At 40.4% G+C, this 8271-nt stretch overlaps 1 non-coding gene across 1 annotated transcript; it reads left to right on the plus strand.

Moving 5' to 3' along the window:
• The first annotated feature begins 7591 nt into the window (after nt 1-7591).
• On the plus strand, nt 7592-7663 carry Trnaq-cug (transfer RNA glutamine (anticodon CUG)). The gene has a single exon. It is a non-coding gene; the product is annotated as a tRNA-Gln (tRNA).
• Nucleotides 7664-8271: the final 608 nt, after the last annotated feature.

Consider the following 8271-nt stretch of genomic DNA (forward strand, 5'->3'; position numbering starts at 1 on the left):
AGGCCGAACCTCATTCACCTTTGCTCTGCCGGTGAGTGGCCTCCCGGTCAAACACGCACCCGGGCCGGTTCCAACGGGCTCGACCTCCTTCAACCGAGCCGAAACTAGATATTCGAATGATGATAATGATAATAATAATACAACCTAGTTTTTTTGTGTGTGTGTGTGTGTGGAGATAGAAAGGGGAGGGGGTGGGGACTGGAAAGGTAGGGTTGGGTTGGACAGAATACATAACGTAAGAAAAGAAAGAAAGTAAAGGAATCAGATGGGGGTGGGGTGGGAGTGAAATGTGTTTATTCTTGTTTTTCCGCCACCACTTCTGCCACAGTCACATGTGATCGAAGCAATATCGGATATTGTGTTTCTGTTTGTACGCTAAATATGGCCACTGTGCCCATGAATAGAAGGTGGTCCGGCCCCTGGGCATGAACTGAGGTATAGGTTCGGAAAAAAGGGGGAGAAGGAGAGAGAGTGTGTGTTTGTGAGAGGGAGAGGGATGGGGGGGGGAGAGAAAGGGGAGGCGAGAGGGAAAGGGAGAGATCATTCTGTCTTTATTTCGCCCTCTCCTGGCAGTTTTCTTCCTGCTAGACATCCAATACGATGGCAGCGACAGAGATGACAAAAGTCTGTACAGGTATAATATTATATCTCCTCTCGGTTGGCAAAAACATCAGAAAGAGAAAGAGACAAGACAGACTGGGAGAGATATTGAGAGAAAGTGCAGAAAGAATAGAGAAATATATGAATAAGGAAGAGACAGACGGAGGAATATAATCATTATGGCCTGGTGGTTGTCGAATAGCGACCTCACAAATAAAAAGAGGAATACATGTAATAGTTTCATATTTATAATGACACCCGCTGAGACCCCTTAACCTTAATTCTGGTGGGTAGATGAAGGGTTGGAATAATGTATCGGGGAGTTATCACTGTTTAAGTTATCTTCACGGTGTAATCACTTAAATGTTCCTCGTCTCCTTCAAAGAGTAGGAATGGGGTGAACAGGGAGTTTGCCAATGAGATGATCTTAATGACTATTTATGAGAGAAGATCCGGGGCATTCCCCATCAACACAATTATTTTACATCAATCACTTTTCATTTAGTATCTCACCGAGCGAGTGAGTAGATGGGACATCAGAGCGAAACAGAAGCCGGACGGGTCCGGGCAGGCTCACTGGATGGCTTACCGATCCAGTTCGCCACGGTCCTTGCCACAATAGCGCAGTAAGCAGTAAGGTTGTCATTCTTTCTTTTTGTGTTGTTTGGTTTCTTTTTATCTTCTGTCTCTATCTAAAATTACCCGAAGCTAGTTCATTGAATACAGGATGATCACTGCGCACTATTCGTTTTCCTTCTTTATTATCTGTCAAAGGCATTATTGACTATTCACAGATGAAGCAAAAACCCACTTTAGTGCTTCAAAACAGTTCTAAAATGTGAGTTAAGGATAGAAACAACCAATGTAAAAATTTAAATCAGTATAACCAATGTGAAGTATTGTTAAATATACAAAATGTGAACAATAGTTATAATAAAATTGTTTCTAGAAAAACTGTCTACAGTTATGGTTAATTGAGCAAAATAGTGATATCTTCTTACAATTTAGGCTATATTGCGAAATTGTTAAAATTCAATGGTAGGATGTTCTGTGGTACAACTAACCTACACAGATGCATCAAATGTAATAACTAGAACATTTTTAAATCGCTGTTCCCTATGGTAAACGATACCTTTAACCATTGAAACAACTAGTCATTACCAATGATATGGGCGAGCTTTGAACGTCCTCCTATAGACATTGGAAAACAGCAATGAAAAGATCGGGAGGCAGCTAGGGCGTGGTCGGTCTTCGGCCAGAATATGCTGGTATACCAGTTCAGATCACGTCTTTACTTCTGATATTGAACTCCTATTGTACCTTGTTGCCATTGTAACTAGAGGAAATCATTTTCCGTGCCTTTTAGTCCCAGGTTTTATTGATATCAGTCAACACATCAGTTGCCAATAAAATGACTATTATAGCATTGATTACTAGAACACTTCAAATAGATGGTGAATGGTTGTGGTTGTACTATTTAAGTTCAGGGCAAGTTGAAGCGACAACCGTTCAGAAGTGGTTACAGTGTCGGAAGCTACTTAGACTTGCGAACATAATTCTTCATGGTTGGTTTTCTGGTTGTGAAACTTTATACTCATCTTTTCTGTCTGAAAATCATTGGAAAGCTTGATAACGTTTTGCGAGATACCATGAAGTTTACAAAGACGAACTATTGTATGTTACATTGTTCACATTTCAACCATGAGAAAATAATACGTTGTTTGAAATTTCCACTGTAGTATGTTTTGTGGGCTCGGCACTGAAATGAAACAAACAGAAAATCACCCGTGACAGTTGAAACAGTACTAAAATACAACTTTCCCTTTGTAAAATATCCGAAGGCGTGTGAAGTAGAAAATGGTTATGTGTGTCCGTTCACATCGATGTGACCGTGCAAGACCGCTAGATTTTTGTATTTTATCTTCGTCGTCTTGTAGCTAGTATTTACCATTCTAAATCTTGTCGTTGTCATGGCAACAATTGATGATCATGGTTATCACTGTCAAGATTGTGATCAACGTCAATGCCATTACAATTGTGAAGATGACCATATATAGTGATGTTGTCATGATCGTTCGAGAGATGGCATTCTGCGTGGTAAGATGCTCGGTTGCAAATTGTTTCTCTCTTTGTTTACTTCTTTGTTTGTTTGTTTGTTTTTCATAATCACCATGATCACCGCCATAATCAATATAACTACAATTTTACCATTACCGTAATGAAGACAATATCATTGTGATAACGCTGTAACTACCAGTACCGTAATAAAGGCAATTACGACAATGACGTATTGCAGTATGCTGAAAAAGACTAATGGTACTCTTTCTTGGTTGAGTTTTCAAAGGACCTAAACGAAACTCTCCGGGATTTTGGTAAGAATTAACACGACCACGACCACCACCACCACCGCCATCATCATCATCATCATCATCATCATCAATATAATCCTCATTATCATCACTGTCATCACCAGGAGTACTACCGTTACTGCAGTGATGCAAATTATGGTAACCATCATCATTGTCGTCGTCGTCATCATCAACATCATCATCGCCATTACTACCACTACCACTACCACCACCACCATCATCATCATCACCATCATTCTTTTTTATTTTTCATTTATTTATTTATTTTTATTTCCATTAAAAATGCAATTTCTGTAAGACATTTTAAATACATTACACAAAATCAGTGCAACATTTGAAGGAAAATATTGTAAACTGAAGTCCAATAGATATTGTGGCTTCAATGAGCATACCAATTCAAAAAATGTTACAAAGGGAGGAGACTGTTAAAAAGCAGAGATAGTAGTTTGCTGTCTCCTCAGAAACAGTAACTAATAATTACCGAGCATCATCATCATCATCATGCACTGTATACTCACACCAGCCAGTAGCAGAGAGCGCGATAGCTATAGCAATGTTAATACTCATGGTTAGCGGTTCTCTCTTCTCGAACGAAACCGAAAGAACTTGGTGCCAACACCGGTATTTTCGGCCCGGTTGTAACACTGAATGCAACTGAAGCTGTGTGGGCTCCTGTTTTTTTACGTTTTAGCTTAACATTGTGGTGGCTCGAAAACTGTCAAACTTCGTTGACTAGATGATGCTTAGATGGCAGGGCTGCCAACTCTCACTCATTGAGAGTGAGACTCACTCATTTTGGTCCTTTCTCACTCTAAAACTTTATTTAATTTGCATTGGCCTATGGGAGTCTCACTCTCAACTAGTTTCAAGGATGTTGGCAGCCCTGAGATGGATTGCATAGCACTAGAGCGTACACAAGAAAATATGCTGTCACAATAACAGCAAAACAACGACAACAACAACAACAACAATAGCAACAATAACAACAAAGACAACAACAACAACAAAATCACCATACTTGTAAATTATTGACCAAATAGTTCCTGCCGGTACTACTGCCTTCCGAGAAATTTTAGTGCGGCAAATCCGGTCACTCACAGAATTTCTCTCTAAGAGAATGGTATTCTATTCATACTTTTTTTTTCAACCCAAATCATTTAAATACCTATCCAACTGACATAAGTAACGTTTTGGCAAGTGCATCTCTGATATTTAAACATTGTCAAATGCTGCCTTTAATCAAAAGGACAAAAACGGGTTAAAAAAGTCGCCTTATGACAATGAGCTGCACATTACCACGCAGGCCCTGCATTATCAACAGCTGTCAGTGGTAAGTTACGAAAGAGGTTCTGAAACACTCCAAGGCGTTTACCTTCACCTGTAACTCCAAACTGGCACGTCCAGAAAGTTATCATCTTTGATGGAGTCGTCATAGACACATTAAAACACACTGGAACGTCTCGAAACCAACCTAAATTTTGTATTCCATCTCTTATTCCTAAATCTACACGACCGCATCGTTAATTTGCTCATTTGAATCTATCCTTCGGGAGGAAAATATCCAAATAACAATGATGGAATAAAGCTGAAGAAAAACAAAGTAATGAGAAGTCCGCTTGAAAATATTGTGACGTAGTAAGGTTCATTCACTTCACTTCTTGGAAAAAATTAAGATGTTTACTTCATTACAGCGCATTCCTTTCTAGAAGCCGAAATATCCATGACAAAATAGTAAAATACTTTTGTGCAGGGCGCACCAATACTCCTATGGCGCTAACTACATGGTCCAGAATTGCATAGTCCAACATATGAGTATTTGTGTTTGCATAGAAATAAAAATCATTGTACACTGCCTTGTTTTGCAATCATTACAAAACCCCGGTCTGTTTATAGAGCTGGAATTTAGCGTAGGGTATTTCTTGTTACTCTATAAACATGATAATATTGAGCATGACTGTCATACACTCTTTTATGAAAAAAAAAATCATCTTGATAAAGTTAGCCATCTCGCCTACTAAAGACTTGTCAAAATACAGGAAACTTACGGTGATGTACCATTCAATTTGATGTTTATTACGTGTTGACACTAATGTTCACATTATACATTGACACCTGTCACTTATTTCCCACGCACGTCATGTCATACGTTTCTATAGTTATATCGTTGAAATGCATTCGTGGATCCCATATGACGCAATAAACCCACACTGTGACAAACAGAACATCAAAAACAGTCTTTAGGAGCATTTCAGCAAGCGAAGGTTAACATGCAAATGCCCTTAAGCGCTGATGCAGCCATTTTTAAAGAGGGAATGAATTTATTTGTGTTTGCTGCTGGTAACAGCCGCTGCGGTTCACATCGTCTCCCTTTTCATTCCACTGTCTCTCAAGTTTAATTTTATCCAAAATCTCACGGCGATCATTTACTTTCTCTCGCTCAGTCCCCCCCCCCCCCCAACCTTTTTTCCTCATCTCTCCATCTTCTTTCCTTTCGCCATCTCCCAACTTTTATCCCTCCCTCTCTACCTCTCCATCTCTCCCTTGCTCCCCCGTCCTCTCATCTCCTCTCCTCTTCCGCTCCTCTCGTCCGGGAGATGCGTGTCGCATCCATGCGAGCTCGAGCGGGCCACGAATGAAAACAGATTTAGTGGCCATTGATCACGACGGAGACCTCGATAATCATCCATCATTGCGAGTCGCGACAAAAGCCTGGAATTAGCGTCGAGCCGCATCGCCTGCGGCCACTATGTTATGGACTCTGGGCCACGGTTAGTCGTGATAGGCTATTAACAAGCCACGCACAAACCGGCGCATGTAGTCCATGGAATATGAAATCGGCTCGCCATCTTTTTAATGTCACAGCACAACTCACAACCCATCCTTCACGGCGACTATAATAGCTTAATAGCTATCTCGGAGTTAACTCGATTTCTCTCTTTTCTCTCTCTCTGTCTCTATTCTCTCTCTCTCTATTTTGTTATTCACCTTTATCCCGTCCATTTTTCTCCTCTCTTATGGCGTTCCAGCTATTATTTATGCAGTGTTAAACAACTCGATATTTGTGTTAAGACGCGGTTTAATGTCGCGATCGACGATAAGTGCTCGAAGTGGTTTCGAAAGTTCACATGAATATTCATGACCATTTATAAACTTAATTGGTCGTCGTATCGACCGGTGTCACGTGACCGTGTCCCTTTTCCCTTTCTCTCCCTTTCTCTCTCCTTGTCTTTCCCTATCTCTTTCTTTCTCTCCTTGCCTCGCTTGCCGCACACGAATTTAATAGACGCCAAGTGAAAGCCACACTATGATCAGTCTAGAAAATGTTTGATATGGGCGAGCATGCAGAGCGGCTATCCCTTTCTTCTCACACGTCTTCCGCAGGTTCCGCGAGTGCACCAGACATAGAGTGCGCAGCATTACCCGTCTGCATTGGTAATTGGCAAATGTGCATGGGCTCACTATATTCGCAAGGGTGTTCATGATAGACGGTCCAAAAAAAACAAACATTTTCATACATCTTTGATTATATGCCATTGTTAGCTGGTATTACATGACCAATTAATAGTCTCGTTGTAATAAGGGTATCGTCGACCCTGTTTCTCCGTTAGCCGTAACGTTGATCTAAGCCTGATATGAAGATGTTGTATGACGTATTCATCACCATCTCGCTACGATACAGAGACAAACTTTCCATTTTTTGTTGCTGTCTTTGCTGCTGCTGTTCTCTGTCCCTTAAAACGTTGAATTGTAGACTTTCCCCGAAATGAAAATCTCATATTTTCACCTAACAGACACAAATGATCCCAAAACGCATCGTCTCCTATCTTACTTTCAAAGTACATTTTCCGATTTACATTCCTGACAATATTCTATTATGATGCAAACTTTTTTTTTCTAAACCTGATCAGCTCTCCATGTAGTGACTGAAGGTACAGAGGATGCATGTAGTCGTTAGGATGAGCTTCAATGCTTTAATACTGTGCTCCCAGTTCTGCAGTTATTACTAGTACATCATGCGATACATTTAGCATGATACCACTATCATTATTCACGTCGCTTGTTTTCATAAGCGGTGTGCAGTTGTACTGTCGAACACAATCGAATTACAAGCCGAATCTCCTTGCAATTTTGCTGGCGTTCGTCTATCCGGACGTGCTCTGACTGACTATCTGCCTCCTTTACTGTGGTTAATAATGGTTATACTTTTCCTTTCTATCTAATCTTACGACAACCAACACAAACTAGGAAAGATAGGGGCTGTTGCCATGGCAATAGCGATCGAAGCATTGTCCAAGTAGTTACTTTTTGGTGGAACCGTACTCTATTAAAACAGTAAAAGTCTCGGACAATGTGTGTATGTGTGTGTGTGTGTGTGTGCGCGCGCGTGTATGTGTGTGTGTGTGAGTGTGTGAGTGTGTGCGTGTGTGAGTATGTCATATACATATGAATATACATGCATATGTTCATATACACTTGTACATACATGCGTGTGTGTGTGTTTGCGTTTACATGATTATCATGATATTATTAAAGTCAACTACAACACTACACCATCCCAATACAGGGCTTGGCATCTTGAACCCGAGTATTGATGTTCCTGTGACAGCGGAGGAAGAGGCAGCGGTCCCATGGTGTAATGGTTAGCACTCGAGACTCTGAATCTCGCGATCCGAGTTCAAATCTCGGTGGGACCTCATAATCTGTTTTGTCATTGTTTATTGATTTTTTTTTCGTTCGTCTGATTACTTAGAATGAGTAATGGGTGATGAATGATAGTGGTATTAGTTGTGTTATCTGAAAAGTTTTGTCATTATGGATTTTTTGTTTCTTCCACAAAAAAAAATGATGCTGCATAAGCATCAAATGCAGATGTGCAAGCAATAGTCCATTAGTTTCCGAGCAAAAGTCAGGTGCAGTGGAGTAACTTTACATTCCATTTTAATTGTCACTCATCCTATGGTCAGTCGGCATTGGACCATGTGCAATGGGGCGCCTTATGTAGTTCCCATGGCAACGCACATACATTTTGATAAGATGCCAAACTGGTCCATGAGATGGTGGGTCACCTCGATGCTTCTCCTCCTCACTCGCTTTCTCTGTCCCTTCCCCTTTTTCTTTTTTCATCTCAAGTTTTTTTTTTGCGTATTTCCTAGAAAGACAGAGGACAGAACAAAGCACAGTTTCTTACTCTGAAGTTGAAATGTTTTATCAAATGTTTAAAAGAACAATTTATTTGAGTACTGTAAATGATGGAGACATGAAAATATGTTCTGTCTTGATTTGTAGTGGGTAAAGAGTTACT

The sequence above is a fragment of the Diadema antillarum genome, unplaced genomic scaffold (genome assembly GCF_040938485.1).
Source record: "Diadema antillarum isolate AM-2024a unplaced genomic scaffold, OU_Dant_1.0 seq00000860_RagTag, whole genome shotgun sequence".
Taxonomy (NCBI): domain Eukaryota; kingdom Metazoa; phylum Echinodermata; class Echinoidea; order Diadematoida; family Diadematidae; genus Diadema; species Diadema antillarum.